This window comes from Corvus hawaiiensis, chromosome 3 (genome assembly GCF_020740725.1).
Source record: "Corvus hawaiiensis isolate bCorHaw1 chromosome 3, bCorHaw1.pri.cur, whole genome shotgun sequence".
Classification (NCBI taxonomy): domain Eukaryota; kingdom Metazoa; phylum Chordata; class Aves; order Passeriformes; family Corvidae; genus Corvus; species Corvus hawaiiensis.
This window is the reverse complement of record NC_063215.1, coordinates 58,544,911-58,570,362: the sequence shown is the minus strand read 5'-3', so window position 1 is coordinate 58,570,362 and position 25,452 is coordinate 58,544,911. Positions and strand designations below refer to the sequence as shown.

The window sequence follows — 25,452 nt, the reverse complement described above, 5'->3', positions numbered from 1 at the left end:
CTCCTATCCGCCTCCATTAACGTCACCGGCATCCACCTGCAGCTATGTAAATGTTAGCTCTAGCAGCAGTGTGCTCTTTAGAGTAAACTACAAACTACCTGCTACACAGCCAAGGCTGGCTCTGCAGAAAATGTTAAAGGAACACTTTGGGAACCATGGATTTGATCCCCTGGTTCAGGAAAATGCATCAGTGGCTGCCTCCTAAGTGACCCATGACAAGACAGTCCAAGAGTCATCTCCCACCTAACTTTTCACCTTTCTTCTGGAGATACAGTTATAGGGTTAAGTAGGGCGAGGTCAGTGTGACTGTGCTGTGACAGGGGTTTCCACTTTTTTTGTTAAATGCAGGGCTCAAAGTCTTTGCCTCTTTCTCCACACGCCCTCCAGGACCACCAGTCTTGGAATGTCCCGCAGGTCTTTGTCTCCCTCTCATTGCCTCCTTGGCACTCCCTTCCTTCCTTCTATACCCTGTGTTGCTTGACAGCTCAGAGCTACTCTGTCCCTTGAACTTATTATCTTGCCACAGCCCAGTCTGGACCTCTTCAAGAACAGAACATGACATTTGTGCTCTGTTTTTGATGTCGGTCACTGCTACAGCCAAAGTATGTCTCAGCTTGGGTGTGAGCTTATAGTGCTGTGGCTACTTGGCACTAATTGTCCTGGTAGAAACACTTGCCACAGATATGAGATGATTCTGCTTTCACTTAGGAGACATGTCGTGCACAGCTGTGGCTGGGGAAGAACTTGTGCACATGCTGGTGTTTTGGAGTAGCAAATAGGCAAAGGAATTGCAACTGCTGATTTGATTGACACAGCTAAACAGGTAGGCATTTCTGCTTTCAATAACGAAATCCTGTGCAGTGTAAAACAGAGTAAACTGCTTTTCTGTGCTTCTGAGCAGCAGTAACAACTGTATCTTTTCTGCTTCAGAGAAAACCACATTCTGTGGATCTCCAGAGGGAGCATTTGTAACCGAATTATGAGACTTCTACTATTTAATTTCTGGGCTTGAATTTTATAACCTCTATGCTGGAACAGAACAAGTTAAAAAAATTCCAATATTTGTAACAAAATTTAAAAACACTATAATTCCTTCAACCAAAAAAAAAAAGCTTATCAATATTTTAAAGCATAAATGTAAAACCAGAACAAATCTTTTTGATGAAAGTGCAAACTATGTTGTGTTAATCAGTATTTTCTGCTTGCTGCCTTTGCAGACTTGGTACCTGCCAACATCTCAAGCTTTGCTTAAATACACACTCTTATTCTTTCTCATTAACGTCACTAATCTCTACTTGAATTCCTTGCAAGCAGAAAGACAAAGTGTCAGTGTGCAGTGAGTGCAAAGAGTACTTGTCACCATGGCTAAGTGTTAACGTAAATCAGCAGAGTTAATATGTAAGCTTATCTGATGGCTTCAAATGTGAATGAAGTCCTAGCTGGAAATACCACTGCAGATCAGCTTGCCCAATTCTTGCATATTGCCAAAACACAGAGGAAGTAAAGAATTTTCCCACTTGATGTTATTTTATTTTTTTTCAGTGAAAGGTCACTTATGACCCACATTGCTTTCTCTCTCCCTAGCCTCCAGAGGCTGAGGAGCTCTGACAGTCACAGCAGAACAGACATTTCTTTAGGAAAAGTAAAGAGGAATCGTTTCCTGGGTTTTAATGGGCTGCCAAAAGACAGCAGAGCAACCTGGACTGTATGCATGCATGCTGGTAGATGGTGTAAGAGAGTTTATTTTTCTGTGCAGCCCACTGGGCTTTGAGAGTGGAAACATTAGTTCTGAGAACTGACTTTAAGGGAATTGTATCACCCTTGATCACAATGTGATATGTTTCCTACAGACCTCAATGTACAGCTTTAGAGACCTAAAGGTAAATATTTGTATGTATTTTATGTAATTATAAAGATGTCAGAACCTCAAATTCACTTTTTCCTCAAGAAAAGCATTTGTTACAGCAGAAATCACAGGTCCTTTAAATGTAGATTTCTGTTCTGGATGCCATAATTCATAGTTAGGAACCCCCATTATCAATGAACCCAGTCAAGCATCCAATGCTGGGAGGGAGGGGAGAGAGGAAGCAGTGCTGGCTCCAGGCAGCACAGATGTAGGGCAGTGAATGCCGAAGGGGCAGCTGCAGTGCCTACCAAGCACTTTACTATAAATATGGGTCACAACAAAGACCTGGGCACCCAGGGTGGGTTAGGAACTTAGTGACACTCTTCAACTCTGGCTTAAACAGATGGAAAACGGATTTGGAAAGGCTCATCTTCAGGCGAGTGAGGATGCCTGGCAGATCCAGCGCTGCTGACAGCAAGCTGTCTGCCAGGGATGATGGCCAGCAGAGAGCTTGGAGAGGAGATTGCCACACTGGACACTGCTCTGGTAGCTCTGGAGAGGATGCACTGACCTCTGGGGCTGCCTGCAGTTGAGGGTGCTGAACATGAACAAAGCCTTGATGTCTCAGACAGACTGGTAAAGCTCCAGCAGAAGAGGGCCAGACCTAGGAAATGCAAGATCTTGCTGAGTTCTGTAGTTGTGACATAAATAATATCAGTGTAGGTATGATTAAAAAGTGGCATTTTAAAAAAGAATTCTGATGTATAAATCAGAAAATGTGATTCAAGTCTTTTTGTTTCATATATTTTCTCCCATGGTACTTGTTTATCACTTATTATCACAGGGTTGCTGGATGACACTGATATATATTTAATCAACTCAAAGCATAATTTCAATGCATTTAAAACATCCTCTTTTTCTCTCTTTCCTCCAGGCCCTGTAAAAAGTTACACAAAGTTTAGAGATCAACATAATGAAAAGTGCAAGATGATGTTAGGTCCACTGTGAGCTAATGCTGAATGGTAGCTGAGTTTTTTAGAAATCGGGGGAGATTATATAGCTATTCACATCATTGATAACCTCCAGCTTTCACTAGACCTGTGAAAAAAAGCTAGGTGCCCAGCATAACTTTTTTCATGGTTAGATGTAAATAAAAATAATGGTCTTAGTGATAAGGAAAGTAAATCTCCCGTGAGTAATTCTCAACAATTATGTTGTTCTGTTTGTAATATTAACTTTTTTCCTTCAGAATTGTGCAACCAGTGCTGAGACACTGGCATTTGGATCTTGCACTGAAGCACCCATTCTCTTTTGCAAAACTTAGCTCACATTTAAAAGTGGATTTATTTTGTTCTAGTACTGCAATAAATCATCTTCCTCCAAACATCAAAAAGCCAATGCTTTTTAAAGAGCTAAGAGAAATATTTATGACAGATCAAACAAAGAAAATACCTGGAGATCAGAAAGTGAAAACAGCTCATTTAAGAATTTATAGTGACATATTTTTTGTATTTTTCTTGTTGTATCATGAATAATTTCTTACCCCTAAGGTGTGTGTGTTAGAAAGTTATATGTTCATTTGGAGCCTTGGAGAAAAATACAAATCATTCAAAGGTCCTTTGGGAGCTCTCCCAGGCCAGATGGGAGTGGTATCTTCCCAACTCCTTTAGACATGGGGTAAAATCAAGTACTCTGTACCATAGCTAAATCAAACACAGACTTCAAACATTGTTTTAAAGCAGTCTGTAATTTGAGACCACTAGCTGGACTGCACTCTGGAAGAGAGTAGAAGAAGAGTGTGACACAGTCACATGTCAGTCTCATCTCAAGGGGGACAATGAATTCCTCAAAAGCAAAGATGGTGCTACTTCTTGCCAGTTGAAATGTCAGATACCAGTTTAACAGGATGGTAGACCAGCAGAGTGAAAGGCTTACCAGGACAAAATCTGGGCCATTCATGAAATGCGGATAAAGCCAGTGCCACATAATTTTGTTTCTTAGAGGAATGCACTGCCACAAGGTATGTTCAGGTGAGCTTTTTATTGCCTATAACTCTGCCCTGGGTTATGTCACCCAAGCTGACAGGGAACTTGAGCTGTTTTATTTTTCATACCACATCTCCGGGTACTAATTATGTATTTTGCAAGCCATAGATTATATTTTAAACTTATATGACTTATTCTCTGTATGCAAGTCTCAGCACTTTGCCTATGCCAGAGCTTCTTCTACTTTAATCTGTCCAGGTTGCGACTCTCCACTTCCAAAACAAATTGGGTTGGCGGGAGGAAATGAGCGTTTTTATCTTTGGGTCAAGGAGGTGTTTCTGAGGAAAATGGGTGTAATGCAATAGGAAAGTGGCTGGTTTGGCTTTTCCTTCTGTCCATGCAGCAGATCTGAGTGAATGCTGTGTTCCTTGAGCAGTGTAGTATTCCACAGTGTAGTGTAGACTTTGGGTATGGAATATTGAAAAGACACAAACATAGGCAGGGAAGTTAATTCTGATGACATATGGGTCAGACTTCCAGACACACAGTGAATTTTACACATATGTGTATTTACATTCAAGCAGATCCTGTGAAACTTAACAAAACCTCGTATTACATGACACCACAGGTATCATGTCACTCCGATATCTAGTCAAAAGCAAGCAAAATCTTCTGCACATCTCCTGAAATCCTAGGAGGACATTTTATTTTTCTAATCAGGCTACAAATTTGTACTTTAAAAGCTGCTACAGTATTGTTTTTGTCATTATTACAACAAGATAAATGTTCCAGCTTCTACCTTGTTGCAATGGAATCAGTAAGAGACAAGGCAAAGCATTGCTGGTTTTGTCGCCCCAGGACTGAGTTGACCACTCTTATCACAAGGGTTAGTCTGAATTTCTTTGGCTGCTTGCAGCATCCTTTTTGCTGTTCATACAGGTATCAAAAATGAAAGAAGAGGGCAAAGTATTAATTGCTTTCTGCACAGTTGGTAAGGAAGTACAAACAGCAAAAACATCTTTCTCAGAAATCCCACTAGATAATTGGCCACCCACTACGGCAGTCCTGCTTAAGGTCTTCCCTCCTATCCTTGTTGAATCAAAGAAACAGGACAGCAGGATGTATATTTCTAGTTACAGTCAACACAGCATCATCTCTGCTGCCAGCAAGAGCTAGAAACACACTGGAAAACAACTTCTGCTCAGGCATTAGGCTCACTGCAGTGAATGGGGTAAGTTGGAGGAAATGTATCTGTCTAGGACCTAGTGCCACTCCACTTGGTGGGAACAGCTTCAGAACTTTATCTGCACTGAGACTGCCTGCCTCATTGCACTCAGCACACCACCACTAAAGAAGGGGGGAAGCAGACCTATTCGTACAGGAGGCAAATGATTCAAAACCCATCTGTATATTAACAGCTATGCAAGTGGCTGACTGAATGACTTGTCTGTGAAAAGTAGAGGTTTCTGTTTCTAGCTGCTCCTTATTCCCCACTAAGTAAAGTCTGAGGCATCTTTGTCACTTCATTTATTACAGTTAGTCACCATAGTAACCAGTAAAGTTCAGACTGAATTCCACGGAACTGGTAAAACTTAAAGGAAACAAAACACAGGAAACAAAGAAATCCTTTGGATTCCAGATGCTTTACAGTTTCTGTGTGTTTGTAAAAGCAAAACAATCCCTTAAAACAGAAAATAGTAGTTAAGGCCTTTCTTTTAATTTTGACCCAATCTGGAACATACTTTGATTATTCTGGGGCTACCCACTTATTTTTCATTTTTAATGAGTGTCCAGAAGTCCTACATATGTACAATAAACAGTGGTGGTAGGTGCAGTATAAAACCCAGGCATAGTTTCTGTCACAGGCCTTCTACAGCCTGAATTATCAAGGGAGGAGCAGGCATAGAAGTACAGTTGGAGAAACAAGTAGACACAGACACTATCTACATCTTGACAAATTCCTTTTATAGGCTATATAGATTGCAACAAAGAGTTTTCAGGAGAATCCTGAAGCTGAAAGCTTTGCAGAAGTTTGTAGGGAGATTTCCAAGATGTGGGAACAAGTTTGGAAATATAACTCCTAGGTGTCCTAACCTGCTAGATATAGTTTTTGAAAGGAAGAGTCATCAAATCAGTAATTAATGAGAGGTGGTCCATAAGAACATTGTATCTCAGAATCAGTGAAGTGGGAAGTGTCCTCTTGAGGTCATCTAGTCTAAAACCCCTGTTCAAGGAGAGTCAGTGAGAGTGGTTTGCTCGGGATGGTGTCCAGGTAGGTTTTGAATACCTCCAGGAACACAGCCTCCACAACCTCTCTAGGCAACCTGCTCCAGATGCAGAATAGGAAAGTGTTTTGTAAAGTTTGAATGAATTTTCTGGTATTTCATTATGTTTCCATTGCCTCTTTTCCTATCACTTGATAGTGCTGAGAAGGGTCTGAGAAGAGGTGTGACAGTCTGTGAAATGCTACAAAGATAAAAGAACCTGTCCCTACTTCTGTGTTAGAGGAAAAGAAGAATGATGAAACATAAATGAACACAGGTCACAGGAGAGCAAGCTGTATGAATAAAATTGAGTGGAACAAGAAATACCTGTCCATGGCAGAGCTAAGGATTCTAATATAGGATGTGAGAACTACTGATGATGTGAGAACTCAGAGAAAGATGTTAACTGTGTGAATAGACTGAAAGACTATCCCTTAGAAAGCAATGTGGACTACATGGCAAAAAGGAATGTTAGCTTTTGATCCATCTGATATAAATCAAGCTGTGAATGAACTTGCCTATTCTTCTACTATGAAATCCACTATATAAATTGAAGATGAATGTTTGGATCCAGCTACATGATCTGCCATGGTAGAGCTGCAGGATCTCTGACGTGCAGCATTGTCTTCTCTTCACTGACTGCTCACTGTCCAAGTCACTTTGGCTTGCTCTTTCCAGCTCGCCAGTGAATTTTTGCACTGCCTCATGCATCAAATACGGCCTGTGAGCATGCTGTAGGAAGGCAGGCGCCTTCAGGTTACTTCCTTCCTATCCTGGGATATGTGTCAGCTTCGCACAGTATACTTAACCATCTTGAACACCTGGGAGTATCAAAATCTGAGATAAATATAAGATTAAATTTGCATCAAGACTATTCATATATATGCATATGTATGTGCATGTCTGAGTATTTGTAAATATATACATACATGGTGATGACTGTAACAATGTATTACATGTTAAAATAACTTTTACATATTGAAATAAATTTTTTAGATATTCTTATCTTGGTATTTGTGAAATTCATTAGGCTCTTTTGACATAATTTCTTTATTATCCTCACTCCCAAGTTGCTTTTAAATGCAACCTGTTTTCTCTCTACCCTGTTTTAGCTGATTTATTATAACTCATCTTCTTTTCCCCAGAAGTTGCTGATCAAGAGCTAAAGCACTAAAAGAGGTGAAGTTGAGAGTGTCTCCCCAACAGAAGATTTCATTCATTTGCTTTAAGTGATCTTTTAATTGTAGACAACTTTCCATGTTTGGATTAATTTTGTTACGGAGAAGGATGGGAAGGGAAGGGAAGGGAAGGGAAGGGAAGGGAAGGGAAGGGAAGGGAAGGGAAGGGAAGGGAAGGGAAGGGAAGGGAAGGGAAGGGAAGGGAAGGGAAGGGAAGGGAAGGGAAGGGAAGGGAAGGGCTGTACTGAAGAGGCCCCTGAATTAGACCATGTAGTAGGCCATCAGACAGGTTTTTTCCAGGTTTCCATGAGCGGAATCACTGCTGCATTTTCAAACTCTTTGTTAGTTGCTGAGCAGTTTGTCTGCTGACTCGGATGAAATGGCACAGCCCTGTCTGACGAGCTGCTCTGTTCAATCTGATCTGCTCAATGCTCACAGGACCTCTGGCAAGTTATTAAGGTGGTCTTCATGTAACCAGAATTTGAAGAGAAATGTATCCAGGGCTGCAGATCTTCCTAAGCAATACTTCCAGCGTGAGTTTCAATATTGCCAGAGGAAATGTGAAAGCAAGCAAACAAACAGATAAACCCACCCAAAATTCAGCATAAACCATCAGAGCAGAAGTTAGAAAAGTTAGGTCCACTAATCTCTAGTATAGTGGGTGTGTAGCTGAGTGATACTGCATTGAATGAGATTTTTTTTCCTATTGCCATTTCATAAAGCTCTGTTTTGACTGTTGCGAACAGTAGTTTAAGTGTGGTAACCTCTTTTTATCTTTCCAATAAAAATATCACTGTTTATATTGTTCCCTGTATCCACAGAAAATCCTAGTCCACAGACAGCCTCTATATTTCATTTAAAATACAGAAAATGACTTTTGCTTTCATTGTTCTCCACATGTCTTCCCCAAAGATGATGGAATTACATATATCCGTGAAGGGCAAAAAAAAAGACTACTTGTTATAGAAAGAAAAGTGAGGGTTTTTCCGCTAAGAAAAAAACCACCAATCTATCTTTGTTTTTATTCTTCAGTCTTTAAAGAAAAAAACAGCTAAGCTGATTTAAATTAAATTTTACAAAGCGTATGCTCCTGGGCAGAAATCTTATAAATCCACTTTCAGCCCAAAGCACATTTTTATGGTTGAGTTATAATAAACCACACAGAACAGGGATTCCACTTGAATTGCTTACAGAGTATAGTAGCATGAAAGGTATTATTGTTATAAAGCTTCACAGTAATGTTCTAATTTAGTTGACAGAACCAGCAGGGCCATTTTTATTCAGTTTGACCTCTCATCATAAGAACCTACTAGAATCTCATGCTACAGAGAATAAAACACAGCCAAAAATTCAAAGCAGAAAAATTATTAAAATAATAAAGTGGAGGCTAGGTTGTCCCAACACTATAATACATTTGATGCATGAAAGCTGCTATTCTGAGTGTTTTGGCACTGCAAAGAAATGAAAAAAATCAAAGTATTTGTGAAGTAAGTTACCATTCATCAACATTTAAAAGCCAATGTGATCTGCAACGGACACGGCTTTATTACAAACTTAATTTATCAGATACCTGTTAGCTTACAGCGAAGCTCAGTTTGCAAAATCGGGTAATCTGGCTAGTGGTTATACAACATAATGTAGCATGGCGATGCACACATATAGGTGACAAGGAGTGTTTGAAAAAAGAATGAATAGGAGAGAAGGCTGGGCATTATATGATGATTATGCAAAGTGCATATTGAAGGACTAATTATAGCTGTCCTCTACTGGAATGAAATGTGTACATAAAAATTTCCCCATATAGATGCCTCTGTGCCCTTTAGGTCGATTGCCAGGATATTTAATGACCTAATTGCTCTTGTATCAAATTCAAGGTATGGTCTTTATTTCATGTAAGAGAAATATGCAGGCTACTAAAATTAGAAGATTTTTTCTGTGTTATCCAATGGAAGCATCTTATTCTGGCTCTTGGGAGTGGTCTAGGGTCACACAGGAAAAGGTGTCAGATGGAGAATGTAGACCATGTGGCTGCATCCAATAATCCCCTATGCCTGCTATTCTCCATATTAGAAACAGTGCAACTGGTACAGCTCCAAGGATCAACAGCAGCAGCTTGAACATAAAAGGCTTGTCTTGCATTTCAAATATAGCAAATCTCTGCTTTGGTCTCAGTAGTAAAGATAAGACAGTGCTAACTTTTCTTGTATAATTGTTGCTACATGCAAAGCAAAGCATTGAAGTTGGGTGAAATTCACCCTGAGCAATGCCTCATACCATCCAGAAGATAAAGACTCTGTGATGGCAATTAATTTTAGCAAAGGAAATATGCTTGGAGTAGCTCACTCACAGGGTTGGAAATGAAAGACAAGAAAGAAGGGGATGCTGAGGTGCATGGAGAAGTGTTCTTCTGTGGACACAGCTTTTAGTAGAAAGCCAGATTCTGACTCACTGATGTGATATGAAATAGGAAAGAGACAGCAAGTTTGAAGGTGGAACAGGAATGATAATTTGATCACAAGGAAATGAAGGGACATTTCCTCGCTTCATGTCTGAAGAACCTTTCAAACTGCCAGAAAAATGAAGAAGGCACAAGAGATGGGCAAGTAAGTCTCAGGATAGATGGACCAATGTCATGTCCTTAACTGAGAACCAAAAGGGATCATGGGATCAAAGTATTCTCAAACCAAAAATATATGAAGTGAGACAGGAAGGGACTGTCAGTCATGTATGCCTCTGTGATAAACTCTTTGAACAACTTCTTTCTGTTCTTTGAAATAATTCTGAAATATCATGCAATAGCAAGGGTTAAATAACAGTGGTGATTCAGGATGTCTGCTTGACTATATCTCTTCTGCTAATAAGTCAATAAACATGCACAATGAATAATAGTGAAAGAAGAGGATGGTTGGTGTCTGCAGGATGAAATCCTTATCCTTCATTAAGGGAAGAGCTAGCCAGCTTTGTTTTCCTGGTCACTGAGCCAGAGAAAACTGATGGTGGAGACTTTAACTGCTCATGGGTGACAATTTAAAACTTCCTCCAACCAGCATGATAGCTCTCAGTCCTTGCCATCAGCACTTATCATAAAATCATAGAATCAAAGAATGTTTTGGGTTGAAAGGGGTCTTCCTTAAAGGTCATCTAGTTCCATACCCCTTGCCATGGACAGGTACACCTTCCACTAGACTGGGCTGCTCAAAGCGCCATCCAGCCTGGCCATGGGCACTTCTAGGAATGGGGCATCCACAACTTGTCTATGAAACCGGTTCCAGCGCTTCACCAAGAAAAAGTCTGCTCTCCGGAAGGCCAGGGTTGGGAACTTGCTGTGCAACCTCCTCACTGTCCTAAGGATTTTGAACTCCACCAATTCATGGCCACTGCAGCCAAGGCTGCTCTTGAACTTCACATTCCCCACCAGTCTCTTCTTGTTGGTGACTACAAGATCCAGCATAGCACCTCTTCTCGCTGGTTCTTCTGCCACTTGAAGAAGGAAGTTATCATCGATGCAGGAAGTCCTGGAATGCTTATGCCCTGTTGTGTTGTCCTTCCAACAGATATTGGAGCGGTTGAAGTCCCCCATGAGCACGAAGGCATGTGAATGTGAGGCCACTCCTGTGTGTCTCTAGAGGGCTGCATTTGCTTGGTCTTTCTGGTCAGGTGACATGCAGCAGACCCCCATATGTCACCTGTCCCCGCCTTCCCTTTAATCCTCACCCATAAACTCTCAGTCAGATCCTCATCCCTCCCCAGGTGGAGCTCCATGCTGACATAGAGGACAACCCTACCTCCTCATCTCCCCTCCCTGTCATTCCTAAAGAGCCTGTATCCCTCCATTCCAGCAGTCCAGTCATAGGAGCTGTCTGACTACATCTCCATGATGCCAGTTATTCCTAGCCCTGCAGGTGTGCACATGTCTCTATCTCCTCCTGTTTATTCTCCATGCTGCTTGCCTTTGCATAGAGGCATTTAAATTTGGCCCCCAATGAAGCTGACTCACTGGCCAGAGCAGCTGGGAGTCCTCTATGCCGCTCTTTGGATGCTCTCCTGTCGACCTGTTTGGCTCTTTTGAGGGAATTCTTGGCACTACGGATAGTCATAATTCATATGGGAGTATTTCAGGTCCTTACCATCTCATTTAAATTTCTTTATTGCTTTAATTTATATATTTTTTGTCCAGCTTTCAGAAAAAGAGAAAACGAAGTACCTCTGTAGAATAATGCATTATTATTTTTAGCTAATTGGGTTTCTCTGAAAGTGAATTTGACCACCTTAGAGGTATTGTTGTCTGTGTCAAGTACAGGAATAAATCCAGGGCTTGGCTTTAGTTAATAATATGTGCAACTACGACGTGAAAACGAAGTTATTCAAGTTATTCAGACATTCTTAACATGCATGATTATCCTCAGAATCATCAACAGATTTCTTTGATAATTTCTAATACTCCTAATTCTATTTAGGAATTGCTAGGAAAATACTACATAGGTAAAAAAATTTCATTTTTGGTATTGACAGATGGAGATGGGATTTTTAATGTGTTCTGGACTTTCAACGTGTTTCTTTTATTCAACACATGTATTAAAATTCAAATTTGCTCTTTCTCCTTCCTACCTCTTTCAGATAGATGCCAAATGAATTTGTAAACTCTGGGGAAAATCACAACCCTATGCATCACATACTTTTCTCTAACAAGCTTTCCTATGTTTTGGAATGAATGTGGCGGCTGAGATGAAGCATGTGTACAAGAACAATAAGGTCCTAGTCACAGTCTAGGTCCTGTTTTCAGACCCTTTCAAAGCTGCTTCCTTGCTGTCCCAAGAACAGGATAAAGAGGCAGCAGTACACAGTGGGAGATCAGCTTTCTGAGACGTGGATGTAAGCTGGCAGGTGAAAAGCAATCAGCTGTGCACTCACTCCTGCTCTTTGCTGGGGCTCTGCCTGGTCAAAGCTGGTTCACAGAGTACTGCAGGCTGGCAGAAAGCACCAGCTGAATCCAGGGAGTCTCTGCAAAACCCTGGGAGTGGGTTTCCCGGACTCCTTGGCACAGCAGCTTTTCCATATGTGCTCTACAAGCCTAAAGTGCAAAACCCTCAGGTACTTTGTGCTTCTGAATGGTCCTAGTGTCCATCCTCTGACTCTAGGGGAAACCTCTGTGATGAATCTGTACATTCATAAAGCTTTTTGCAGTGCCTTCAAGAAGTACTGGGATAATCTTCTGTGCTTAAAGGCAGAGATTCTGTGAAAGGTTGTCTGAAAAACAAGCCTTTAAAACCCCTGAGCAGGTAACTGCAGATAACTAAAACATACTTACAGCTATTTTTCCTTATTATGTGAATATTTGAATACTTTGCAGAAGAATATTATTGAGAATATGCCATAATCGGAGTGTATTTTAATGCAATGAAGAGCTTTTAAAATAATCTACAGACTGCTTCAGAGTTTTCTTGAATAGAAGTAAAGAAGACCATTACAGTCTCAGGGAGATGAAAACATACACCTGCTTGCTTCACTGGTGGTCATTGGGGGTTTTGCTACAATGCCATGCTGGCGTGTCCCAGGCACCAAGCAATCTTCTGCTTGCCTCGAGCGAGGATGGGCGGAGACCGACCATGGCACGGGAGGGCCAGCAAAGCACCTGCTTGGGTTCGCCTTGCCCACCGGTGTCAAAGGCGTGCAAGGAGGTAGGAAAAAAGCAGAGGGACTCCTTTGTGGAGGAAGGGGTTCATTGCAGGGAAAAATCCACAGAGACAAACCACAGCCACGTTGCTGGCTGGAAGTCTTGTACTTCCACGATCTGGGTGTGGAAAACACACAGTAACCAATGGAACATCAGCCAGGGGGTGTTACCGAGCGAATGGAAGAAAGGGTAGGCGGGGAGGAGTAACAAGGACCAATTAACAACCAAAGAACATAGAACTCTTTGGAAATACAACCAAATATGAGAAATAAGGGGGGAGGGCTGCAGCCAATGGTAAGGCACAGATTTATATTTTTTATATTTATATTTTTTATTTTTCACAGCCTTTTGAATGCTCAAGGCTTTTGGGCTGTGGAAGCATCAAACCAATGGACCTTTTGGTCCCCTTGATCCAGCTGGCCCTGGGGTTGGTCATGGTTCACCGCGACAGGTTTTTTTTAAATTTATTTTTTTTATTCACTGATTGAAAAAAGAGAAACTTTTTCTGTCTTTTCAGATGTTTCATATGTTTTGCATTGTGTGCATTTAGGAATAGGAACTCCTTGCGCCCACTGACCAACAGACTGTCTGGGAGTCTGTATTCAAAGCAGAACTGTCAAAAAAGCTGAGCTGACCTATATCCAGTCTGCTCTAGGAGTGTGATTTAGATTGCAAATATTTCCACCATTCCCAGTACAAGAAACTATGCAGCATGTATACACAGTCACTGAACCTAATCTTTGCTGTCTCTCAGTCTCTTCTCTGTATACATCCCTTCTTGTCTCAGGCAATCATATTCATTGACATATGGTTTAGTGGGCATGATGGTATTTGGTTGAAGGTCAGACTTGGTGATATTGGAGGTCTTTTCCATCCTTAATCATTTCATGATTCTATGAAACAGGGAAAGCCTCTCCTCAACAGTCATTTAATTTCCATCTCTTCCACCAACAAAGCACTGCAAAGTCATGTTACAGCAAATTAATATCTAGGCTCTTTTTCTCCATTGACAAGCCTAAGTGAAATTGTGACAGCAAGGCAATGTTATACCGTGTGCAGGTGTCAGTGATGTAATGTAGAGAACCAGTATTGGCCACAAAAAATAGCTGAGTTTAACTTTTCAACTTGAAAACCTGATGAATAATGAGTCTTTTCATTGGCACTTGCAGGCTCAGTGTCCTCTGCAGCTTGCATAATGGCCTTCCTCCTCCCCCACTGCTGCCTGGCTGCGGGAGGAGGAGAATTGGTAACACTAATCTTTGAATCTCTGTTAATTAATAACCAGTTTCATGTCACAGGAATCAAATGTCTTTAAGAAACTCTCAAGAGATATGAATGTGACCCCTGTGTACTTGGAGACCCGTTCTGAACATGAAAGGCCCTGTGGGCACTGCCGGGCATGTGGCTGCCAAAAGCCAAGGGTCACATCGCACCACTGTGAGAAGAAGCAAGGAGAAGGAGACAAAGGAAAAAAGACATATTACAAATAGACTGTCACAAAAATATTGTTTCCCTCTCTGTAAAAAATGATTGTGGAATGAAACTGGTTTAGAACGAAGGCCCAGAGGCTTATATTTTAGATGCGTTTTGGCACAGAAATCCTGGCCCAGGTACAAGAACATCCAAACCCTTCCATGAAAGAAGCGCGAGCCTGGGGCAGGCACTGCCTCCACATAACTGTTTATCAGCAATGCCTTCACGGTTTCCTGGGCAAATGGTCTCCCCTTGACCCTTAGGACAGGGCCTTTTCTCTGGCCCCACAGAAATGCAGATACATGAAGTCACCTTTCCTCTTGACTACTAGGCAATCTGGTAACAGTCTGCCCCTTAAGAAATCAGAAACTTGCAAGCTCTGAAGGTATTTCTGAAACAAATTACCGGGCTTTTTAGTTTTACAGAACAAAACCTCATCATAATTTCCGTCTTGCAGGAAGTATTGCTATTCCTTTTAATTGTAACTTGAAGCACCTGAAAGAGAACATTAGAATTCCCTAGGAGACAGAAATTTTGAACTTAGTCAACTTTGTAATTCATGCTTCAGCTTCTGCAGCAATTGAGGCAGAAAAACTGCAGAGAATAACCTTTGTCATTGCACATTTCATTCGTACCAGAAGAATTTTGTTATGTGCAGTGACTGAAAGAAAAACCCTGTAAGTAAAGAGCAGGTGACCAAGCAGCTAATGACATTACCATGATGCATGTGAGAGATGGATCGCTATTGAATTTACCATGTTGTCATTACTTCTGGCATTGCTTCATCCTTTCTGATTGCTGGTCTTTGCAACCTCAACATTTTAATTTGGGCATACTATTCGCTTTTTGAACAGTTCTTTGAAAGCACATTTTATGATCTAAAGGAATTTTAAGCCATCCCATTACGATACAAAGAAAAAGGGAGACAAAAGTAGGGACATAACAACGCATGCCTCTGAATTAAGGCCCGCATTTGTGTTAAGTACTGCTCAAGAGTTTGTATTCAGAACTCATGGTTGTGATTTTTATGGTGGGAAAATTATTTGAAAAATCCCAGTGGTACCTAGTAGAGTAGCACCTAAATTGCAAAGGGGAAAAAATTCTCTTATCATGAAGTTTCCAGATGGCAACAAGATTGCTGGTGTCAGGATGAAAGGATGGTACAGTCTCCAGTACATGAATAGCTCAGCACATTACTATGCTGAGTCTAAACACAAAACAGACTGCTTTTATGAAGGAATTCTGAAATAAGGAACATCTTCATTGTTTTGCAAAATCAAGTAAATATGCAATATATAACTTTATGTCCAATATGGCCTGACTAACAGAAAATGTTCTTTTGAGAGACAATGTGAGACTTCCGAGATGTATCATAGATAAATTGGTTTCAACTGCCTGGTATGAGTTTACTGCTCCTTTTGTATTCATCTGAGCATGACTTTTGTGTTCAGTGGAAAGGTGGAGCGTTAATTATTTACGCTGCTATAAATCTTTAATTGCTGTGGTGTCTGTAGTCCCTTTATCATGCGGTGCAGTGGAACAGCTCTTGCTATAGTAGACACAAAATGGGATGTGACTGCAATGAAAGCTGTTCATCGCTGGATTGTATGGGAGTAACCTTGGTTTAGTGGGCCTGTGATAGCTTCAGTGACAAGCAGTCACTTTGTAAGCAAGCAGGCTGTGTGCTTGGACTATTTACAGTCCACTAAAATAATACATCCTGAATATGGATAGGATTGTGTATGATTTACTGCGTGTCCCCTAGTAGCTGCAAAGACGCATCTCACATCCCGTGAAGACCCTAAGACTAGGCAGTAACATCATTCAGACAATCTCTCCCGGTTCAGTGAAACTATCTATGCACTCAGTGTCAGGCCCATAAGTAACTGCCTTGTTGCACCAGGGCATGTCTTGGTGTTCAGGGATTTTTCAGCCCTATTTTGTATAGGATTCAGATATCACCACTTTTATTATAATAAATGGAAAGTGGGATGAAAATAACAAGTGAAAAAGGGTAGCAAGCTATTTGACTCGGCTTTTATTTTGCAGCTATAAATGCACAGTCTAACTGGGGGCCTGCATAATTCATGCAGCCTATAGCTAAAGATAATCAGGGAAGCAAAGAGGGAACACAGTATATTCATACTCCATTTATATGAAGTTGTTGGCCCTGTTAGTGTAAAATTAGATCTGCCATATCCCAGGTGGTTCTTTCCTGTCCTGTGTTACACTTTTTCTCACCACTTCACAATAATTCTTCTGTCTTGTTCTTCCAGTATTTTGCTATTTATTAAGGATAACCTCCCCTTCTTCAGAGCAGGGCCTCTTCTCAGATCAGCCTTAGCTTCTTTCATCTTTTTTTTGTGAACAACAATACTGCATGGAGCTTCCTTCTTAGGCATAAGCATTTCTCTTGCTCAGAACCATTTTAACATGGCCTTTGGCTCTGGACAAGAGAGCCATATCTATTACAGAAATTGCTTTTCTTTTCTACAGCAGACTCGTGGTGACCCATGAAACAACTTTTGCCTATATGCCAGAAACACCTCCAGATCTAGCATTTTTGTTTTCTTTGGAAAGAAAATATTATGTTTTCTAGCTTAGACTGTGATACTGTGACAATTTAGTCTGTGTTGCTGTCATTTATCTTCAGGCAGTGAGAATATATGAAACTATGAAACTAGCAATTGTTCTTTAGGGGGACTCAGGCATTCTACATTTTTTCTTTTTTTTCTTTTTCTTCAAAATGATAACAAATTGCTGGAATGGACTGGGGAATGGCTGCAAGTGCCAGGAGGTCCCTGAGAATACCCTGGGGAAAGGCACTGAGGAAGCACCTCATGTACCAGATGCCTGCCCTGCCCTAGGAAGCAGGAACAATCAGTGATGTGTTCAGCTTCCTTCCAAACTTTTTTCTGTTAGTTGAATCTGTACATCACCTTTCCCTCCTCTGTTCTGGGACTTAGAATTGAAGATAAATTCCCAGATTGGGACATGAAAGAGACAGCTGTCATGGATCAGCAGCTGAACCTTGCAGTTGTACCTTACATGCAAACTGGCTTTGAGGCATCCATCAAACTGAGTCCATCACACTCAGACACACTTTGTTGTGGCACTGCTGGCTTGGCTTAGTTTAAATATAAAATAGTGTAAAAGCAGATTTTTAATGGTTTACAAGTGGAGCCATTAAGTGAGCTAAAATTTGTGGCAGACACTGGACACTATTATTCATTGAAGTGCATGAACTCTGACAAACTTGAGCTGAGTTTTTCTTTAACCACTGTCCTGGTTCTGGCCTGGACAGAGTTAATTTTTTGCAGTGACCAGGACCCAGAGGTCATTCTATACCACCTCATGTCATTGCCTGGGGTAGGGAAAAGGGACTCTCTTCTGGGGAGGAAGGGTTCTGGTCCAGTCAATTAAACGTGGCAGAAGGAGTTGTCTGGTTTTGTTTGTTGTTGGGGGGGGGGAGTTCCATGTGAATCGTTTCTTTCTTGTACCCTCTGTCATTGGTATTGTTGCTGTTGCTGTTCATTGTCTTTTCTCATTTTTTTTCCAGTAAATTGTTGTTATCGCAGCCCGTGATCTTTGCCTTTTGTGCCCCCCATTCTCCTCTCCATGCCACTGCAGAGGAGAGTGGGAGGAGAAAGCAGGGGAGCAAGAGAGCAGCACATGGTTTGGAGAGTCTCAGTGGGGGCTCTAATCGCGGTACCATTCCTAAACCGAGACAGCCACTTATTTGTAATGTACTTATTTTAACACCCCTTAGGGCTGAAGTGCCATATCACTTTCAGGAGGTCTTTTGGCTGTCATCATCAGATCATCTGTCTTTATGGTTAGGGAAAGATTTTTAAAATCCTGCACTGCATAAATAAGAGTTTGTTTCACAGAGTGTAAGAGAAGAAGTATCTCTAGGGAGGATCTCATAACTACTTTAACAGTTTCTCTAGACTAGCCTGCCTTTTGCCTTTGTTCTGCAGCGATCCTTCATGATTCAATATTGCAGAAGAGTGGTTCCTCATTATTGCTGTAAATATCACACTTGAAATTATAATGGGGAAAGCTTCTTCAAGACCTTGAGAAAGAAAACTGAACATGTTAACTTAGAAAATGGACATGCATTTGAATGGCTAATTAGATGAATATTCATATGTTTTCTTCGGCTTTGCTCATAAATATGTAACGCTCTATTTGCTAAAGATGTAATGCATCTGTTTGCTCTCTTTGCTGTATTATATCAGTTTGTCAAGCCGGCTTCTTGAACATCCCTTATGTTTCCACAGGAATGTAGATAAAGAATACATTTCAATTTTGACCTTGGTTTTGTGGCAGAAACAGAAATAGAAGACACACAAATAATCTTCAAACTTATCAACACTGTAAATTTTGAGTGAAAAGGGGAACACCGTTTCACAGCACAGGATCCAGTTCCTTTTGCTGGGAGATTAAACAGAACGTTTCCTGGTTCATTCCTGGCCAAAGTGAGCACAGTAGGAGCACTGGTCTTACAGGTTATATGAATGAGTTCGGCTGAAAGCCAGATTTGTTCCTCACGGTGTCTGTATTGTGCTCATTCACAGCACTGAAAAGACCCCTGCTTTTAGGGCTTTTTGTTCATATGTTGGAAACATTTGTTTCTTTCAGTACCTAGACAATGTTATGTAATATCACATCAGCCTGCGGAACGTGGTGCAACATTGTGTAAGGCTATTATATTTGCCCCTTGGCATGACAGAAAATAAAAATGGGTTTTAAATTGTTCCCTTCATACTTGAACTATCCCACGGCGTATTTTTGAACTAAAATTCTAAATTATATGAAGGAAAGCTGAGTGGGTATTCGGTAACCAGCAACATCCTGGACTTAGCAACAGAGAGAATGGCTTTTGCTTTCTTTACAAAAGGAACATTTGTGAGCCAAGGGAGATCTGTTGTGTTTGAAAGCTCCTCATGGACCTGACAATACGATTTCTTTGAAGTTCATCATGCTATTTTGCACTATTACAATAGGAGTAGAAGTTATGGTCAGATCTGTGTATTTTTAGCTATATACAGTTCAATACACAGCAATTATTTGGATTCTGCTGAAATATTAATGCATTGTGCATGTATTAGCTTCATAATTTGATGTTATATATTATATTTGAGACCTATGAGTCATTTTTCGATGAAATGTATTTATAACCTCTTAGTCATAAGGCCTAGTGCAATTATGCCAAGGAAATGAGTTAAATAGGAAGATTAAGTACCAGCCAGTGTGACAAAGTCAAATTCAGATTTTGAAGATACGATTCCTATCACCTCTGTCCCCTCAAATATTTCAGAGTAAAATTTCTGTGGTAAAAACCGAGAACCATGAGATATAAAATCTAGCAAACCTTTTCCCCGTGTTTTCTCTGTACACTTGCTCTGGTGTTTTGGATGAACGCTTAAGTCTTTTCCTGGTTTCTGGTCAACTGGCTCTAAGTGGCCCTGCCAGAGTGATGGTTGGACAAGATGACCTCCAGAATTCCCTTCCAACCCCAGCCATTCCGTAATTCCATGAATAATCTGGATGTGTTTATTCTTCTTGCCAATGATTTTCCAGAAACTTCTACCCCATTACTATTTCAGAAATGTTGCTGCAGCTGTCAGCCTTGACTAAAGCTGGTGAACAGCTTTGAAAGCATTTGTAAGGACTCTCACAGTTGGCTAATGGCACTGGAATAATTTCCTCACTGGAACATTTTTCTGAATTCCTAGAAAACCCAGTCCCAAGAATATACGGCATAAAAACATTAAAACTGTTACAGAGAGATAAGACAAAGGATCCATCTAGTCCTTTATCTTTTCTGCAACACTGGACATAAGTAAGTACTTCAGGAACAGCAGTAACAATATAAACATGTTTGATAGAGCCTCCAGAATAAAAGGTATCTTTTCTATGTACACACCCAGTTTCTTGGATAACTCAGCTGAACTGTAGCCAGACTTCTTTGGGCAGTGAATTTCATAGTTCCAGCACCCGCTGCACAAAGAACCAGCTCTCGTTTTACCCTGCTTTACCTTGCTCCCACCCTCTTCATTTGATGTGCCCTTGATTTTTACTGAGAGTGGCTAAAAACCTGATGCCTCTTCACTCTCTCCAAGGCACTTGTAATATTGTCATGTTGTCATTGTTGTTAGTTGTCATGAGTTGTCTTTTCCCCAAGCTGAAGGATCCTAACCTACTCAGACATTCCTTGTGCCAAACAAATTGCCTATCTTAGAAAATACTTGTTGACCACCTTTAATCTTTCTGATTATTAAGAAAAAAAAGTGACACAAAGAGCGACAGAAAAAAGAGGGAAATAGTGAACAATCTCAGCCTCACATGGGCCTGGGCATGTGTTCCTCAGTGACAATTACATGTCTCAGTGCCAGTATGCCTGTCTTTCAGACATTCCTTGCACTATTTGAAAATACAGCTGCAAATGTTTTCTGTGGCACAGAAGCAGTTTAAAGCTCAACTTTTAAATAAATGGGCCACTGAGTTTGTGAATGCCTTCCAAAGCACCTGAGGCATGCCAATGTCTGGGTTTCTACACTGAAAATCAAACCAACTTTTCAAAATGACACAAATTAAAACATTGTCCATGCTATATGAACATAGCTGGGAGGAATAAAAATAAGAGTCTATCAAAAGTTATCTCAATGGATACAAACTCACAGGAGGAACAGGTTGTTTCTTCCTTTAGCTCATTGGATTACATACATTGGATTAAATAAAGCATATGTAACCAAGAATAACTTTAGTTTTTGGTTTCAGTTTATCCTGGAGTGCTACAAGAAGCAATTCAAAGGATACGCTCTTCCATAAACTGCATCTGTAGTGATTTGATCAGGATCCGGCTGTGAGTATTCTTTTGCCAGTGAAAGCAAAAAGCCTTGTCTTGGAAGATGACATATGGAGATTGACCAACATTGCCCTGGTATTCGCTGTAGCACTGGTTAACATGAAGAACAGCATTAAATGCAGTCATTAGACTCAATTCAGATAGCTGAATGCCCAGTTTTGTTCAATAAAAGTGATGTATTGATAAAAGGAAATTACTTTTTGTGTATACCTACCCTAACTAATTTTGTACCTATGGTGCTTTGCTTCCAAGTCTTCTGGATGAGCATTATAAGCAATAACATTGTAGTTATTGATGTTCTAGTGCCACTCATTAGTGCCACAGATATTACAGGGACACGGTCTCTAACTTTAGGAGTTTATATTGAGACAAATCAAAAACATAAATAGGAAGGAAGGAGTGTGAAAGACAAGATAATGGTTATAATAGAAACAATCTCATACAGTTCTTTAGTGCATAAGCATACATAATTCATATGCATTTTTTCCAGGTCCTGAAATAATGTCTTTGGTGATTCTTTTCTCACACTAATGAAATTCCACTGATGAGATGAAGCAATGGATGCTTTATAGGATGGACACTAATAAGAGGAGCAAAGTCCAGCATATTTCAGGAAGGCAAAGAATTTGGAATTTAAACTATTTCTTTTAGAAATACAGAGCAGAGTTCAAGGGTTTCCTGCATATGAGGTGACCAACCTAACTTAGTATGGATTTTAATTTTTTTTATTAAGAAGTAATTTTAGTGAATAATACTGATTTTTTTTCAAGAGTGCTTGAGAACATGCCTGCGAAGAGGGGGACAGAACAATATTTTAGTAAGCTTCCTTGCTCTGCCCAGTTAAGCTCTTCAAAGATTTCTGAGGAACAAAGAGAGGGACTAACTCTATACGAAGGAAACATTTGATACAGTTGCCAGAACACTGATTAATATCATTACAATCAACAGAACATGTCAATTAAGGATTTTAGTGTGATCTACTGTGCTTCTGTGTCCCAAAATTACCACCTCTCTGCCTAAAGGGTCCACAGGATTTTATTCACTGGGACTGATTATTTGTCATGCTGATTATTTTAGAGTGCTGCTGCGCATCCACAACTCACTGCTTTGGAATGAAAAATTCATTTTATACAAGAGAAATTCATTATATACAAGACAGCCACTGTGCAAAGTGATCTGGCAGAAAGATAACATGGTGTTTCTGTATAACAGATTGGTGCAACACCTAATTAATGGGGTGAGCTTATCACTTTTATCACATGAAGTCCTGAATCATAAGGACAAGAGGATGTACAGATGAGGCCTGAAGAACAGACAGATTGAATGATGAGCTACAAAACACCTTCTAGTTCTTCCTACCTGAACTGAAAGGTCAGTCATATCAAGGCACTGGAGGTTAAATGTAGTGAATATTATTGTGGTGACTTGGCCTTGTCTGGATGCCAAACACCTCTCCCCCCACAATTTGCTTTCTCACTTCCTCTTCTTAAGTCAGGGAGAGAAAATAAGATGGGCAAGCCCATGGGTTGGCATAAAGGCAGTTTAATGGGAAAAGCAAGAGCTGTACACAGAAGCAAAGCAAAATGAGGAGATGTATTCTCTACTTCCCATCAGCAGGTGATGTCCAGCCACTTCCTGCAAAGCAGGACCTCAGCACATGTAGTGGTTGCTTTGGAAGACAAATGCCTTAACTCTCCACTCCCCCAGCTCGATACCCTTTCTCTCAACTTCTGTTGCCGAGCATGGCACCACATGGTTTGGATTATCCCTTTGGTCAGTTGGGGTCAGCTGTCCTGATTGTTTCCCCTCCCAACCTTTTGCCTACCTCCAGCCTACCCTCCTTTGGTGGGATGCTCTGCAAGTACTGCTGAGCAGCAGCCAAAACATCAGGGTGTTATCAACACCTCTCTAACCACAAATGCAAGGCATGGCTCTACACAAGGAAAGCTAACTCCATCCCAGCCAGATCCTGTACAATCACAAAAATGTAAACGTATACCTATTTTACACAAGTGGGCTTATACCCAATGATGTACCATGGTTATTTGCAAACCTGGATATGAATTAAAATCAGATTGTTTTTAACTGTTACAATCTCTGTTCCCAACCACAAAAAAAAAAAAAAAAAAAAAAAAAAAAAAAAAAAAAAAAAAAAATTGGCAGTTGAATTTCTTTGGAAACTAGTTTGCTAAATGAATGCATTCCACCCTGGCTTTGATGCCCTGGGGCCAATGGACAATATCACATTTTATATTCAAATGGATCTTGTCAAGATGGTATGTTAGTGTCCCCTTTGGTACAGAAAAAGTGATGAAGCAACCACTCAATTCTTGGAATGTGCCTGTAGGGCCTGAAAGAGAAGGTAAATTTTTAAAGCAGTGTTTACACTTAACCTGACTTGGACAGCATGAACTCTCCACCTCCTTCAGTGCATCTGACAGCTTCCTTAACAAATTCATTCTGCTTAGGCTCATAAACAGGTTAAACTCTGTATGTGTTCCTTTAGTGATATTGCACAACACTTTTTAAATCTTTAGAAGGGCTGGTAAACTTTAGGCAAAAGAAGCTGGTTAATTAATATTGAGCTGTCATGGATTACTACAATTATGATCCGTGTTATTGCAAAGAGTTTTATAATGAGAAAACATTCTTCAACCTGCTATTGGTTTAATCATGTATTCCCAAGAAATAAATTTCTCAGCACTGGTAGATTTTAGATTTATATATTGATTTAATTTAAATATTGAAAGCATACCATTTTCCCTAAGCTAATTCTGATCATTTGGACAGCAATCTGCTGATAGGACATACTGTTAAGAATACCAATGAGAAATGTATTTGATGTTTGGCTTTTCCCACATCAAAAGAACTAAAAAGCTCATGAAAAGCTTATGAAAAATAAAATGCATTTAGCAAAGCAAAGCATGCTAGAAAATACAGAGCACCAAGTGCAGAGCATGGAAAACCATGACAGAGATAAACAAAGAGCTACTTATGAGCTGTCATTAGTGCTGGAGTGTGGGAGAGAAGTGCAGCTAAATTCTCCTGGTTTTTACACTCATTTTTATTCAGTAGCTCTATATTTTGGTGGCCAAATTCCAAAACTGTATTAATTATTCTGATGTGACTCAGCTAAGGCATGCATTTTTTAAAAAGATTAGATAATGTAAACTCTTGTCAGCTATTGTGCGGATATACATGGGTGCAGTGGCCAACATCACTTGTCTTGCTGTAATTCCTCCCACAGCTGATGATCTCAGCTGCAGCTTGACTTCTGTCATGAAATGGTCTATATATACCTACTAAATATGGCAGCTTACTCTTAGCAAGCTCTTAGTTTGATCAGATGACTACTATGTTGTTACACATTACACACAGACAACACCATTTTTTAAAAATCATACCAACAATAGATTAGGGAAAGGGCATTTAGGTATATCACGGTTGTGTTTAGGCACCTTCTTTTCCCCTACAGCCCTAGTAAGACACTTAGTTAACATGTAGTTGGTTTAGCTTGGGTATGGAAAAAGTCCAAACCTGGTGGCTAAATGGACTAAAGGGAAGAGCAGACTGAGCCTTCTCACTGCATTAATAAGCTGCAATTGCTTTTTTGGTGGGAGTAGAGGAGCTTCTCTCTGACTTCACTCCACTATAGGCAGCAGCCTCTGAGTCACTGCCTTGAAGAGATAGTGACTTATTTTAATTACCCTCAATGAACTCTGCATTTGCAGGAATGAGTCATAGCCTAATGCAATTTCATAATAATTATATAAGAAGTATTTTAAAGTGATGCCTTGTAGCTTTGCCTATTTTATTCATTTTCCAGGGTGACTGGAAACATGATTCATTTTAAATGAGCTAGTATATATTGTTTACTAGTAATAATTACTTCTGTTATTTATAGACAGAGAGTGTGCATGGCTCTATATAGATTGACATTATGATAAGGTTCGTGAGCCCAAGGGCATGCAGCACATGGGTGCAGACATCAGAGTGATTAAAAATATGGTGGGTGAGATTGGTGCTACGATAAGCAGACAGAACAGCTCCCTGAAGAGTGTTTTCCTTACCTTTTAATGAATAATGTGGGGTCAGGTTAAGTGCTCCCAGTTGTGCACAGGGGTAATGACCAGGGGAGTGCATGGAGCAGAGAGGGAA

At 40.4% G+C, this 25,452-nt stretch overlaps 1 long non-coding RNA gene across 2 annotated transcripts; it reads left to right on the top strand.

Moving 5' to 3' along the window:
- Positions 1-144: 144 nt before the first annotated feature.
- On the top strand, positions 145-7,036 carry LOC125322307. 2 transcript variants are annotated; one of them, XR_007201942.1, is made up of 3 exons: positions 145-823; positions 2,781-3,866; positions 6,255-7,036. It is a non-coding gene; the product is annotated as an uncharacterized LOC125322307 (long non-coding RNA). The 2 variants fall into 2 exon arrangements; XR_007201941.1 differs by having other exon boundaries at positions 2,781-3,876.
- Positions 7,037-25,452: the final 18,416 nt, after the last annotated feature.